Genomic DNA, 17392 nt, shown 5'->3' on the forward strand with positions numbered 1-17392 from the left:
TAAAATTCTACCATACTCATTATTTGAACAGAGTTTCAATAGCATTTCTATAAACCTTACAAAAATAACAAAGTTTAATGCATGTATTCTCCCCCAAAAATAGTTAAAGATTTAAATTGGGGATGTGAAACTTACTTAGATTGATGTGTACTAAGAAACCGAAAGTATTACAAATTTCCAAAAAGTAGTAGTTTTGCAACCCGGTGAATAGTGATATTTATCGAATGAATAGTACTTGGCCGGAATTTGAATGGAAATTGCTCCAAAAATTAGCTGGAAAAAGACTCCAACAACGGGGGCTGATGGAGGAAAACGATAGTGTCCGACTATATAAGGATGATCAGAGGTGGTGTGTGACAACCGTCAATTTCCGATCAAGTCAAAGTCAACCGGTCAACTCCTCCAAGCTGTGTATACTAGAGTTCACTTTATGTAGTTAGTGTACAACTCACTATTTTAATAAGAAATCATCACTTGAAAAGGTTGTATTTTTAGATTTCTTAAACCCTAATCGGGATAAGTGAGGTCGTAAAGTGATAAAACACAATTACATACCCTTGTGGGGGTGTGTAAGACACTTAAACAGGGTTAAATGGGGTAGTGGACCTTGCGTTGCAAAGCTAAGCACTCAAAAAGGTCACAAACTAAGTCTCCCCTAAATCTTTCTCTGTGTGAGAAATCTCTCCAAGTATGGGAAATCTCTCCCAAATCTCTCTCTGTGTGAGAAATCTCTCCAAGTATATGAAATCTCTCCCAAATCTCTCTCTGTGTGAGAAATCTCTCCAAGTATGTGAAATCTCTCCCAAATCTCTCTCAAGATCTCTCTCCCAACTTCTTATAATCATTCGGGGGATTCCGACCGTTAACTTGGTCAAAAATCATTCGAAAATGAAAGTTTATGCGAAAAACAGCTTTAAGGAGCCGAACCTCTTAGGATCCGAACCCTCATAGGAGCCGAACCTCTTAGGAGCCGAACCTTCCTGAACCAAGAAACGGCCGAAGTCGAGCCTCCCTGATCAGCCGATACCGAACTCATAGGGAGCACCAGAACCGAACCTCGCATCAACCGAAACTCTGGGAGCAGAACAAAACTTGTCAGAGCTGATCATGTCAAAGTCGAACCTCGCCTTTGCTTCCTTTTTCCTAGTTTGGTTCCTCGCCTGTGAAAGTATCCAACTAAACCTCGCTCTTGGTTCTCACCTCCCAGTCGAGCCTCTCTCTCGATTCCCCTCCTCCGACCGAGCCCTCCCTTCGGTTCCCTCCTACTCTCGGTTCCAATCATAAGGGACCGAACCTCCGGCCCAGATCTCGGATTTTCGCATATTTTATCGGTTTTTGACCATTTTCACGTTTTGTGCCCGTTTTTCGTGATTTTAACGCAGTATTTTCACCCAAACTCGTATTTTAACATAATAAGCCCAAAATATTCATATTTTAATTATATTTTTTGGGAAAATCCTTGCCTAAGAATAAAATCTATTAAGTTAGATTTTGGGGTAGAGTGTTGACTTTATCTAGAATATGACACAAGCAACCTCCCCCATACCTTCATAGTACAACCCTCAGTCACTATTCCACCATACCTAGTCATTTCATTATCCTTTTCCCACCATTTTCCAACCACACTCTTAGTCAAAGTCTGTAGAAACTCTTATCTCTCCTCACATTTCTCTCATTTCTCTCATTTTTCCTCCAAAAGACAAACAGCTTTCTCTCTCTTAATTTCGAGATTCAAGGCTATTCTCCAAGCTTTTCTTCTACTTTTGGTAAGTATTATCATCCTAACATGATTATTCCACTTTCTATCTACTAAAATCATAGAATAGTTACACAAATTCCATCACATTATGTTAGATCTTCGAATCTTCAAAGCATCTTCTAAGTGTTCTTGAGTAGAACACTTCTTTTCTTCAACATCCATCCACTAAGAACACACAAGGTGAGTTCATACCCCTATATTTTCATGTTTTTCTCAAGTTTTAAGGGGGGGATACAATTTAAAACACCAATAACATAACTAAACTCATCCAACAGCTTTCATCAGAAAAGTTTAACTCCATTCACGGCGATTCTTACAAAACTGCCTATCATTGTAGCTACGAACCCAGACCAGTCTGTGAATATGGACATATTACAAAAGTTAGAGACATCTAAAAATCATGATAAAATTTATCAACAAACTATAAACATTTTCAAAACTACCAGAGTTTACGGATTCAGTTTTCGACTTCGTATGATTTTTCTGTAATTTTTCCAAAACAGTGCAGAAATGTTAAAAACAAGTTGACGGCTTACAATTTTCATCACACTTTGTAACATGTTGAGCAAAGTGTTAATCTTTGATGGTTTCATATTTTATCTATGTTTTATGTTGTGGTATAATTATATAAAAGAAAATACTCACTAATTTGTAAGAGTCCATTGTCATTACAAATAATACAAGATAAGGCATGATAAACATCGTTATGTTTTTGCTATACATTCGACTCACATAAAATGGAGTTCATTTGCATTACAAACGTTTTGGATAAACTATAATAGGTATAGTTTATGTTTCATATACATTACAAACAGTTATGTTAAACTATAATAGGTATATTTTACGTTTCAATTACATTTTGAAGCTCATTACCAAAGGTTTTCAGTTCATATAAACGGGGTACGAATACAAAGTATCGGGTTTATACAAAAAAGGGGTTTTCAGTTCAGTTCACGTAAATCTGTTAATGAATAAATTTGAAACACATTCGCTTCACGTTACCTCCAATGTAACAAAGTAAAAAGTCCTGTAAATTATAACCAGAGTCTCTTGTAAGGAGAACGTGATAGTTGTGTATAGATCTATATTGGGTTTGACAAACCCGCACCTAAGCTGCATGCAACAGCTAGAGCGGCAAGTCTGTGTTGACAAGTGGCATTTAACTAGCGATGCTTGAAGAACATCGTATTACGAGGCCGACTGGGTCATAGTATGGTTATAATAACTCACATAGGGTATTAACAAAACATAAGATTTATGGGTTCTACTTCTAAATTTAACGAGTTTATGTCCATTCAAACTTGCATAAACTTCTTAAGTATGGTAAAATACTTGTACATTTCGGTCTTGACTTTTAAGATTACAATGCATTACATACAGAAAATATTGGATTTTTTTCAAACAAACATCACTTTTAAGGAGAACGTGATAGTTGTGTATAGATCTATATTGGGTCTGACAAACCTGCACCTAAGCTGCATGCAACAGCTAGACCGGCAGGTCTGCGTTGACAAGTGTCATTTAACTAGTGACGCTTGAAGAACATCATATTACGAGGCCGACTGGGTCATAGTATGATTATAGTGACTCACATAGGGTATTAACAAAACATAAGATTTACGGGTTCTACTTCTAAATTTAACGAGTTTATGTCCATTCAAACTTGCATAAACTTCTTAAGTATGGTAAAATACTTGTACATTTCGGTCTTGACTTTTAAAATTACAATGCATTACATACAGAAAATATTGGATTTTTTTCAAACGAACATCACTTTTACAAGAAGAGGATTTTAGTATCACTTTCAAAAACTTATGAACTCACCAACTTAATTGTTGACACTTTTCAAAACTACTTGTATTCTCAGGGAATAAATAAAACAGGAAATCGGCCGCTTTTGAGGATGGAACGCTAAGGCGTCAAACGTTTCATTTCTTTTTGTCTACATAATCTAATTGATCTGGAAACATGTAAACATATACTTTGATGTAACTTTTTCAATTATATTTATGTTGGTTGTCTATACTTTGAGCACTATTTGAATTGTTGTTATGATACTACACATGGAGTCCTCCACCCCTGGATGTTTCCGCCATCCTTGGTTTGGGGGTCTGACATGGCGAAACGGTAAGGCACAGTAGGTTAGAGGCTCTCCAGTAGCTGGTTAAAGGAAACGAGTGGCGACAACAAGTTTCCAAGTTTTCCAGCGAGCCATCCTTGGTAGTTTCCAATAGAGGAGAGGATTTCGGCTGACAGTTTGCATAGGTAGCCCAACGATAAAGATATATATATATATATATATATATATATATATATATATATATATATATAGAGAGAGAGAGAGAGAGAGAGATTTGGCGAGTGGGGGAGAGAGATGGGAGAAAGGTGCAAGAAATGAGGGAGGGGAGGCTTTTTATTTATAGAAAGTCTCCTCTCGATCCAAGGGTCCAAAAATAAAGCAATCCGATGGTCGATATTAAACCTAAATATTTTGATCTTATCTAGTCCAGGTGAAAAACGTTTTGTGAAAAATAAGTGGCGACGTTTTCGTTTATAAATCAAGGGATAATGTCATAAAAAACCTTAAGTTTGGCAGAAAATGTCGGTTTTACCCTTCGGCAGATTTTTGGTTCATTTATACCACAAACTTGTCATTTTTTTTATCGGTTTTGCCCTTGTTACCTGCAATAGCAGGTTTCCAGGTTATTATGAATTATTTTTTGCGAAAAAACCCTTAAGTTTACAAATATTTTGCAAAAAAAAAAAACCTTAAGATTTTAAACATATAAAATATAAATATATATTCAAAATTTTATAAAACTAAATAGTTTTCTACTGAAACATATTTTTAGCTTTATGTACGATAAATTTTATATTTGTTTGATATAAAGTTTTTATATTTAAATTTTAAAAAAGTTACCTAGTTTTATCAAAATTTAAATATTTATTAATTAATACTTAAACTTTTCAAAGTAACATTAAAAAACGTCTGTTAGCTAATAATAATATAACATTAGTCACATTCAATTAATTTTTTTTAAAAGAAAAATAAAAATATTTTATATGTTTAAAAGGTTTGAATTTCAGAAATAATAAACTATCATATTTTATATAAAAATAAATATATTTATATAATAAATTAGACAAATATATTTATATTTTATATGTTTAAAATGTTTATATTTATTTTTGATGTTTAACATGTTTATGATATTTTTATAAAAAAATATGATAATATTATTATGTATTTAAACATATAAAAAATATGATATGTTAGTATTTCTGAAATACAAACCTTTTAAACATATAAAATATTTTTATTTGCCTTTTAAAAAAATTAATTGAATGTACATGATACCATATTATTCATAACAACTATTTTAGCATAATTACTTATTAACTAACAAATGTTTTTTAATTTTGTTTTGAAAAGTTGAAGTATTAATTAAGAAATATATTCAAATTTTGTTAAAAGTATGTAAGTTTTTTAAAATTTAAATATAAAAAGTTTATATCAAACAAATATAAAAGTTACCGTATGTAAAGCTAAAAATATATTTCAGTAGAAAACTATTTAGTTTTATAAAATTTTAAATATATATTTATATTTTATATGTTTATAATCTTAAGGGTTTTTGTGCAAAATATTTGTAAACTTAAGGGTTTTTTTGCAAAAAAATAATTCATAATAACCTGGAAACCTGCTATTGCAGGTAACAAGGGCAAAACCAACAAAAAAATGACAAATTTGCGATATAAACCTGCTACTACATCAAAACCTGGAAACCTGCTACTACATTAAAACCTGCTACTACATCAAAACCTGATTCGTAATATATAAACAACTTTTTGTTACGAAACTCATAAATGACCCTACTGATCATCCAAAGGTTACTTGGTGAAGAAGGCAGATTTGTTCAACCTCATCCTCAACAGCCCAAGGTATTTTTCGGGTCGAAAAACTTAGGAACGTGATAAATTCCTAAATTGAATGAGGTTCATACGAAAATTGATCCTACATAAAAATTCATTTCTTAAGATGTTTTGTAACTCATTTGAAGTTCGTTTTGTCACATAACAGATGGTGACATGTTATTTTATTGTTCGTTTTCTTAAAACGGTTGTATCTTTTGAATATGAACTCCGTTTTTGACGTTCTTTATGTCCATACTTTTCTATTTCCATGAACTAGGTGATGAACCTATTGATGCTACATAATAATATATAATACATATATCTCTTTCAATCATATGTACTAACCCATTACTAATGTACACTTAAATTGTTTGTTTATCAGAGATTCATATCATTTCAAGACTTAATTAATATTTTGAATGTATTTCAATGTGTAATATTTTGTAAACATCAAAATGATTTGATTATTTCACATTAGGTCTATTACAAAAGTGATCGAACTAAGTATGTTCGTTTTACAATGACCTAGTTTCTATAGTTTTTAATTATCCTCCTATTAGTAGAATTTTGTCCTAAAAGTTGAAATTGCACTGCTCACTACCGGAGCAGTATTGAATATTTGAAGATACTTGTTCTTCGTTTGATCTTCCTTTTTCCAGGTAAACTTGGGTCCTCGCATAGAGTTCCATCATACCTCCACTATGGGAATACGACTCAGTTTTAATATTTTGATTTCTTGATCCATGATTTGTACATGTTCCTCCACAAAATAGAGTTTAGAATTGATATGGATTTCATAAAGAGGAATAGAAAGTGTGTCATCAGACTAACACTTCTTAAGATTTGTTACATAAAAGGTATCATGTACATTGTTGAGTTCCAAAGACAAATTGATTTTGTAAGCTCTAAGACGAATTCTAGTCAGAATTTTCAAATGGTTCTATATATCGTGGAGGTTTCTTGCCTCGTTTTCCAAATCATAATATTCCTTATAAAGGGGATACTTCAAACATTGCATGATCCCTGACTTAGAATTCTATTGGCTTGCATCTGTGGTCAATTTAACTTTTCTAATAGTCACATGTAACCTTCATTCTATCTCTAATATGGACTATATTTTTAGTTTTCTGATGTATGATTTTAGGACCACTAACTAGTGTTTCTCCTACATGATTATTGGCTAGTTGTGTATCTCCTACTTTTGCACAACATATTGGCAATCGACATTTACGTTTGTGAAGCGCTTCAAATGGTGAGACTTTGATGCTAGTGTGATAACTATTATTGTAGGAAAAGTCAACTAAGGGTATATGAGTATTCCATGCATTTCCAAAATCTATCACATAAGCTCGAAGCATGTCTTCTAAATTTTATATGGTCATTTTACTCAGACCATTAGTTTGTAGATGATAAGTTGTGCTCATATCCAAATGTATTCATAAGGATTTCATTAACGATTGCCATAACCATGAGGTGAATCTACTATCTCTATTAGAGATAATAGATATGGGTACACCATGCAATTTGAAAATTTCCTTAAGATAAGTCATGGTTGACTTCTCCATCTTAGTTAATCTATCGATAACTACCCATATGGTGTCAAAACCACTTGAAGTAGTAGGTAGCTTCGCTTTGCTCCCACTTCCTCTTCGGTATTTCTTGTTTTTGTGATAGTCACGAGAGTTTTGGGTATTCTACCTTGACTTTATAACAATTCAGACACTTGCTAACATATGTCGCAATTTCTACTTTCATATTGGGCCGTTAGTATAATCTTTTCAAATCTAGATATATCTTGTAAGAATCGGCATGGATAAATTATCTTGACCTGTGTGCTTTGTCCATGCCTAAACTTCTTAGGTCACCGAACATCAACATCCAAATCCGATCCACGAAGTATTGTGATCCATCGTCTCTAATCTCGAACTGCTTATCCATACCTTGTAAGAATTCATTTGCAATGTTTTCTTCTTTTAGAGCTTCGAGTTGAGCATCTTTAATATGTATGGTAACTTTTGACTATATCTTCATGCTTAGAGCAGGAACCCTTATGGGTTTTTTTTTATCTTCCTGGCCTGAGGCATTTGCTACTACATCTAACTTACTCGGGTGATAGCAGATTTCACATTCATAGTTGTTCAACACTTCTATCCATATTTGTTGTCTCATATTGAGTTCTTTCTGATCAAAGATATGTTTAAGACTCTTATAATCTGTGAATATGGTGCAATTTTTTACCGTAAAGATAGTGTCTTCATATCATTAGTGCAAATACTACATCTCCCAATTCGAGATCATAGGTGGTTTACTTGTGTTCATCCACTTTGAGTTGCCTAGAAATATAGGTAATGACTTTGTTTATTTACATTAGTACACATTCTAAGCCTTGATATGAAGCATCCCAATACACAACAAAGTCCTTTGTTCCTTCTAGAATGGATAGGATTGGAACACTACAAAGCATTTGTTTCGGTTTTTGAAATGCAAACATATGTTTGTCTTCCTAGTCAAACTTCTTATCTTTCTGGGTTAATGTTGTAAGAGGCTTGGCTATTTTAGCGAAGTTCTCTATGAATCTCTGATGATAACCTACAAGACCTAAGAATTAGGCACCTATGTTGGGGTCTTTGGTGCTTTCCACTAATTAATCACCTCTATCTTAGAGGGATCAACGTGAGTTCCCTTGTTATTGACCACATGCCTTAGAAATTATACTTCCCTAATCCATAATTCACACTTAGAGAATTTGGAGTACAAATTTTCCCTTTTTAGTTGTTCTAAGAATAGTTGTAGGTGTTGACTGTGTTCTTCCTTTGTTTGTGAGAATATCAATATCTCATCAATGAATATGATCACAAATTTATCCAAGTAAGCTTTGCAAACACGGTTCATATCATCCATGAATACCGCTGGTGCATTGGTTAATAAAAAATGCATAACTACGAACTCGTAATGACCATAACGACTCATAAATGCATTCTTTGGAATATCTTCCTCAAGCGCTCCTGATCTTAGGTGAATCTTTGAGTAATAGTTGGATACTTGGAGTTGATCGAATAGATCATCAATCATTTGGAATGGATATTGGTTTTTGATGGTTAGTTTGTTCAACTCCTAGAAATCGATGCACATTCTGAAGGATATATATATATATATATATATATATATATATATATATATATATATATATGACGAATAAGACTGGTGCTCCCTATGGTGAGAGATAAATCATTTTTTGAGAAGTTCTTGAAGTTGGCTAGATAGCCCTTACATCTCAAATGTTGCTAATCTATAAAGAGATTTTGCCACTGGTGCTGCTCCAGGAATCAAGTCGATATGAAACCCAACTTGTCTAACTAGAGGTAATCCATGTAAGTCTTCTAAAAATATATATGAATAATCATGTACATGTGGTAGTCTTTGATCTCCTTATTTTTACTACATTTATCTATATCCTGAGCTAGAAAAGCATAGCATTTCTTGTATAGATACTTCCTTGTTTTCATGCATGATATGATTTTGAGGGTTTGCTTTGATTTTTCTCCATAGATTATTAGGGTTTCTTTGTTGGGTAAGGGTAGTCGAATGGGCTTTTCATAACATAAAATCCCGAATCGATGAATAGATAACCAATCAATGTCGATAATTATATCAAAGCTCCTGCTTGTAATTGGCATTAAATTAACGTGAGAGGAATGGTTATTTATAGTTAGAATAAAATTCTCTAATATTTCTTATGTACTTTCAGGTTGACCATTAATCATTTCCACCACATAAGTTTCATTAAGTCTACTGGATTTATAACTTAATAATAGTCTAAACATAGGTCTTATAAAGCTCTTATCAACACTTGAAACGAAAAGTATTGTTGCATATACATTGTTAACAAGAAACGTACTAGTCACCACAGACGGATCCTGGACTACATATCTAGTGCATATCAAAAATGCCCTTCCCCTTCCATTTCCTCCCCGGTCCTTCAATTTTGGACAATCTCTTCTAAAAAGGCATATTTCTCTACATTCAAAACAATTATGAATACCACTAGCATTGTTTTAAAATTTAGTTACTAGAGTCATTATCCGGTAGAACTTAGCAGTATGAATCTTCCGAATGCAATTGTTGCAGTACATCTCTCAGAATGCACTTGTATGGTGATAGTTTCATTTTTTACACTTTGGTTGATCTTTAGTGTACTTTCCTTGTGGAGTGGATGTTGGTGTAACTACTACGTTCACCTTTCCAGTATTTTCTTTCTTCCTTAAGGAATGTTTTGAATTCCTCTTGAGTTTCCATTAGACTTTTGTTTATAATCTCCAGCTTTGGATATGTCTTCCTTTTTCAATAGGGTTCCTTGATGAATACATTGGTTAGTCAAGTTGAAGGCTACATGTTTAACACTCTCAAGGATATTTGGCTTTGAAGAAGTTACATGCCCTTGGATTTGAGAATCTAAACCCCAAATACACCTCTCGATCTTTTTGTATTTTGGGGTTACAAATTTTAGACACAAAGTAGCCTGAATATTAAATCGAGTGGTATATGCAGTAATACTTGCACGCTTCATAATAAGATTCCATAGTTCTTGTTCCAATTTTTGCATTTCATCTTTTGGGCAATATTTTTTAGTGATCATTTGTTTCAACTCGTACCATCGAAGAGAATAGGCTACGTCAACACCCATAGTTTTGGAATGATCATTACACAAAGTTATTAATGCATCCATGAATGTGCAAGTGGTAAATTTCACTCTACAGTCTTGGGCATAAGAGCTTATATGGAATACAAATTCCATTCTCTTTATCCAGAGAGTCATTTATACTCCACCTTCGTTACCATAGAAGAATCAAGGCTTAAAGTACATAAAGTATTTGTAAGTACAAGATCTTGGGTTCCCTCTATTGTCACCCTATGAACTGCTTCTACATCCACCTTCACCTCCACCTCCACTTCCAACACCTCCACCACCAACACCACCACCACCACCACCACTACCACCACCACCACCACCACCATCTATAATCTATAGTCATGCTCCTTATAATTCCATGGTTTACCAATGCTTCATTGACTTATTGTGTGATTAGTTACTAAACTTCCTGCAAACTTAGAGTGAATCTTGGTTCCTGTTATGGGGTGGGTGTTGGTTATGTGGCTAACCTACCTCTTGGTCATGGTGTTGCTCTTGGTCTTACTACTATTGTGTTAGTGCTAATTGGATATGTGCGAAGTCGAATACTTCTTGTTCTTAGAGGTTTTTCTTGATCTGAATATAGTCATTTAGAGAGAGTATAAGTTGTATGAATCATTTGAATTAGTCATGAAATGAAAGTACAAAGGACTAAATTTTTACAACCTCTGCTTTGAACTTCTCTAAATTTCTTAATAGAATTTCTTATTTGTAATGAAATGGGTACTCTAACATTTCAAATAATTTATAGTTTGTTTTGTTATTTATTTTTACCCTTTTGGTATAAAGTCCATGTATAACTCTTTTGATTATACATGATATCTCACATGATTTTGAAACCTCTACATATTTCCAGATGATAACAATTGCTTACTATAATAAACTTTGTAATAGAAAATGATTTTTCAAACATAACATCTTATATATATTTCATTTGCTTTGTATTACATTCATCACTACCATTATAAAACACTTCATAAATTTTGGGGGGTTCTAGGATGAAAAAGTTTCTAATTAAAAATATACAATTGACTACTCCCAAAAAAAATGTTGGAAAGGATGTATACACTTTCCTACTCTTTTGTGAATCCCTAACCCTTCACCCATGGGCACCCCTAACCCTGGAAAATCTATCAAATATGGGTTTGAGTGCCTAGTAGATCAACTAGGTCATCAATATGAGACTATAAATCATGAGTCCTTATCTCTACTGCATGTGTTATGGTCTCTACTGATTCGATCCTTAGGTCTACTTCCTATCTCCATTATTCCATTACTGACATTTGAACACCTGAATCATCAAGTCTCAGAGAGTGGTGCCAAGATGATGGTAAGCAACTTGAATTGATACTTCATCCACCATACATTCCTCCTCTAGAATTGCTTCTGTCTCAGTTAGAGTTGTTGCATTCTCCTCTATGATTCCAAGTTCATCACTAACAACACAAATATGTTTCCCCAAGTGTGCACTATGTGCAACTAGTATTAGAACTTTGTTCTTGATGTATGCCATGAAGTATGGTTGTGGGGCCTGAGATGATGCACCCACTCAATACTCAGCAGTCTCTCTTTCTTCTTCCCAACTCCAATTTAGAATTCGAGTAACCCATGTTTGTACAAGACATGGCAGTTTTGGTTTCACAACAAATTCCATAGGCGGAGTGTTTTTGGGAACTAGGATGTTCATCTGGGGAGTCTGTGACATCCCGAAATTTAGGTCATACACTACGAACGACTAAAGTATAGTAAATCTTTTTGTAATTTAGTTCATTCAGTTTTAGTGCATCTGATGTAAATTAAATGAGTTCATTTCAAATATTATAAGATACCTAATGATACCTTACTTCCAAATGTGTAAACCGTCAAATGAATCAAATAGCTCAAACCGCAACACTTGATAATACGACTGAAAAACTAAACATTTGTATTAATTAGTTATGAGTGAAGCAAACATTATAGTGCATGTTCCCCTTTTTCCGAAAATATAAAGAACATCCAAAACGGAGTTCGTATGCAAAAGATAGGACAATTTTAAGAAAATAGACAGTAAAACACTGGTTTTCTTCAATCATGTAAAATTGAATCGATCCGTTTAAGCACTTACACACATATTATGGAAATTCTAAGAGTGTTTTTGAACTCAAGCTATAGCCTAATATTTAATTTCATACTCAAATTAGTTTTAGCGAAAATATTTGCGAAAATCGAAAAATCGAGTGTTACGGATTATTTAGACACAAAACTTTAAATGCATTTTCCCGGAATTTCGTAACTCGAAAAATTAATCTGTTGGGGTTTTTTGAATCCTTGAATTAAGCTCTATCAAGAGATAGAATCACATCAATTATTTCACAATAACAACCCGATTAAAGCAAGAAATTATGATTGCCCTCAAAATCCTAATTTGAGTTTGGGAAAAAAAAGGGGGAAATGAACTATCTTCCAAGCAAGGAGAATAAGGATTTCAGCAAGGATTAATCTAGCAAGCTTCAAAACTTCATGTGACTCGTGAAGAAATTTCAGTTATAGAGGTAAATGGAGCAAAAGTCACGAGCCGAAGAAAAAAGGGTGAAGAGTGGGAAGAAAGTAGATATTTTTGGTCCCTCAATTGAATTCCCATCCATGCTTTGTAGCTAACATGCTAAAAACTTAATAACTTTTTTTTATGTACAATTGGTCCTACTCCAACATAACTCATGCAAATCTAGTCCAAGATGCTTATATGGTCAAATTCTTGGGTCAAACACAAGTTTCTGCAACTTGTCACTTTTAGTCCCTAAACCTTAAAAGTGTTCTTTTGACATGCAAACTCTATCATAATCTATTTATGATTTAGCAAGTATGTTTATCTTGGTTATTAATCAAATCAATTTTCTTTCCTTTATTTATTTATTTAGTTCATTTGGGTTTATCTTATTTTAAAATAAAGAACTTTTTATTTTTACCAAAATCCTAAAACTTCTAACCACAAAAACATGATGTTACATGTTTTTTTTCACAATTTGTTTGTAAAAAATAATTTCTCAAAAAGCATGTAAAAACATAGTAAAAATTGATTATAAAAAATTTTAAAAAAATAAAATTATAAAAATAGATCATAGATCATAAAAAAAATATATAAGAAACCTTAGACTGTAAAAAAAAAAAAATGATCTTAGATACAATATGAAAATATGTTGTCATCGGTCGTAAGACTCAGGGACTGTTTCATATATAGCTGACTGGGTCTGGTCAGTATTTTTTCGCTGACTCGGTCCCATCAGCTTGTTTAATAAGGGCTAATTTAAGTTGACTCGGTTAGCAATCACTGACCCATCTCATGACTCGGTCCGTGCTTAAAATATGGCTGACCCAAAAAAGACTTTTATGCCCTGAAATGAATGCCTCATCGTTTAGCTATGTTCCTCATTTCCTTCTTCCACCACATGGACTTTAATTCTAGCTCCTCCCTCCTGCCATGACAACGTCACCTGAAGAAGAACCCTGACCTCCACCTATCTTAGCACCGACCTTCACCTATCTGCAAACACCAACGTCCACTAGCCTCCGCCAATCAGGTATTTTATTCTCATCTTTTTTTTTGAAATAACCGCTTACCTCTGTTGTGCCTGTCTTCCTCATCTGAAATTGATGTTTTTTCACCAAAAGAGAATACTCCATCATCGTGAAATTTAATAGGCTTGAAATCCAACCTTCCTATCTAAAATCGTTGCTGATTTCACCACTGGTCTATCAATTACAATTGTAATGATATGCATACTCTTTCATGGGGTGTTCATTGTGCTTCCTTTCATGTCCTACGATGTATATTTAGGAGATGAGTTTATTTGGTGTTCCTAATTTTATAGGTGTTGTTATTGGTGCTACTTATGAGGCTATTATATTCCAAATATACCTCATCTTTTTGCATCTTACATGATCGGAGTTGCTCCTCACTTCTTCTTGGCGGCTGCTAAAATTGTGTGAGTTTGGACTAAAATGCCCCTGAAGTTGATGTTACATACTTTTAAATATTAATTGTTGCTAAATTATTAATTTTTGCTAAGTTGTTTGAGATCATCCAAGTGTTTAAAGATTGTTTGCTGGAATTTTGTTACATAGTACCTTGCCCTTGGCTGTTTGCCTCCTAAAGTACAATGCCTTTTTCTGCTACATCACAGCGCTGCCTCTCTTTAAGGGGTCACATACGTGCTAATGTTCCTCCTATTTCACTGTTTTCTATTGGAGCTTTATAAATTTTGAAATTATTTACGTTTAATTTGAATTTTGTATGACATTTTGTATAACTATTAATCAATTTTACTAACATTGTATGAAACATATACATTTAATTAATCATTAACTAAATAAAATGGTAAAATGGTTATTTTCAACAGTCAGCATATTCAGTCAGATGGATAATCAAACAATATAGTTTCAGTCAGAAGTAGATGCAGTTAGAGCTTCAGACCCAGTCAGGTTCTGATTGGACTAGATCTAACTTAATCAACAACTATCAAACAACCTCTCAATTGACTAAAAAAACAAGCTAAGTGGTCTAAATTTTAAACAATATGTTATGACTAAATGAATTCAAGTACAACCATGTTAGTGACGTTTTTAGACTTTTTTTCCTATCTAAAGCCACATAAATGTTTTTTCACAGTTTGTTTTTTAATTCAAGTACCACCATCTTTTTACTTGGTTTTTATATTTTTATAATGATATTTTTATTTTATTTTTGCAATGTATTTTTATAATCCATTTTTATAACTTCATGTTTATATGTCTTTTTACAATGTGTTTGTAAAAGGTAATTTATGAAAAAACATGTAAAAACAAAATAAAAATTAATTATAAAAAATAATGGGAGAATTTCATATATGCCCTTCTTAAACATCAAAATATATTATTTACCCAACTTAATTTCTATATATCATATTCGGGTTAATGTCACTGTAACCCAACCAATTATTCGATTTTGGTTTAAAAGGTCCCTAATGTATTTTTTTGGTGGTCTAGATCATTAAACTTATATGTGACCTGTTAATTATACCAACAATCTATTTTTTACCCGGTTTTACCGGTTACACCCACGAATTGAAGCCCCTTTTCCTTGTAAATATCACTGGAAATACCATCCAACCACCTTACACCACCATTCAAGCTTCCTTCGATAAACACATGATCCATCCGAATCTGCACAATGAAACACAACATGCCGAACACTATTATCTTCGTGCAAAGTCTAGCAACTACAACCTCTACCAAAAACATCCCTCACCATCGGATTCACTGTAGCTACCGAGAACCGCCACCCTTATATCATATTAGCCACCTTTTTAAGCACCTGCAACCCACCGTCAACATCCCCAGTCATGAACATGTTTTCCTCAGCCCCCTTACCATCACAAGGTGTCAGAGAAAAATTTGGCCAATCTTGAAGAGTTGTATATGTGATTTTCTGATGGAACTCGACTTAGTCATAGGAATATACATAAAACGATCTATTATCATGACAAATAATAACTGCGAGAAGTAGCAGAACTCATCATCTTTACTGAAAATGCTGGAAAAGAGACAATAACGTTCATATATATATATATATATATATATATATATATATATATATATATATATATATATATATATATATATATATATATATATATATATATATATACGAAGTTTTTATCTTTGTGTGGGCTACCAAAGCTATCGGGTTTGTGCCAAAATGCCAACAAAATGGAGCTATTACAACTCGTGGAGTCGGAACTTGAAATAATTCCAAATATCACAAGCATTTATCCTAGGAATAATCTGGAAGCATTTTTTTTTTGAAGGAACATGTAAATATGGTTTTTGATGCTACAGTTCAAATAATATTTTCAATTAAAAGTTATAAAAAGTTGTTTGTTTGGATCATCTTTAAGATATTCATGTGAGTGGACGTGGCTCCATTAAAGTATTATTCAACATTGAATTGGATTGTATCGGTGAAATTAGAGGAGAAGGTTGCAACAGTAACAACTTGAGAAGCATTCAATTGTAGGGATTATGTGGAGGATAAAAAGTGCAAATAGCTCTCGTCTCCTCTTCGGTAGCTCTCGAGCTGTTCTCGGTATTTCCCCGGTGGTATAAAGCTCGATGGTGTAAGGAGGAAATGTAGCTAATGGTTAAAATGGTAAAGTTTGTGATATTAAGATGGCTGAGTTTGCAGGTGTGCCGGGAGATAGTGTTCGGTAGGCTGTGTTTCACTGTGGAGATTCGACTGGAGCAGGTGGTTGTCGAAGAAAGCTTGAATGGTGGTGTATGTGGTTGGATGGTATTTCCAGTGATGAATTTTCGACAGGTGGTGATGGTGTATAACAATGGATGGTGAAGACGATGGTTGAAGGTAGATAGCATGTAGCATCATACAACATCAAAATTTAGAATAAAACATGGAAAGTTTCAGCAACCATGTCACCGACGATAACAAAAGCCCAGATACTTAAGGATTTCATATTAGAGATTTACAAGGAAAATGTGCTTCAATTTGTGGGTGTAATTGGTAAAACCTGATAAAAAATAGATTGTTGGTATAATTAACAGGTCACATATAAGTTTAATGACCTAGACCACAAAAAAAAATACATTAGGGACCTTTTAAACCAAAATCGAATAATTGGTTGGGTTACAGTAACATTAACCATATCATATTTACCCTTCATAAAATTTCTAAATATCATATTTACCACTCATAAAATTTCAAAATATCATATATGTCATTTTTAAACATCAAAATATAATATATACCCTTCTTAAATATCAAAATATCGTATATGCATATTTTAAACATCAAAATATGATATTCCATAGAGAGGATTGAAGATGAATCTTTTTGTTTGTCAAGAGTGCGACATTCCAACAATTTAGAAGTTCACATTCCATTATCATAAAAGTAAGGATAATATAGTTAACTCTTTTAATTATTATAATACGTCTAAGGTATAAAAATGATTATAAAATATTAAAAATATTATAAAAAAGATTTTGATAAATATGAT

Source organism: Lactuca saligna, chromosome 3 (genome assembly GCF_052625555.1).
Source record: "Lactuca saligna cultivar CGN05327 chromosome 3, ASM5262555v1, whole genome shotgun sequence".
Taxonomy (NCBI): Eukaryota; Viridiplantae; Streptophyta; class Magnoliopsida; order Asterales; family Asteraceae; genus Lactuca; species Lactuca saligna.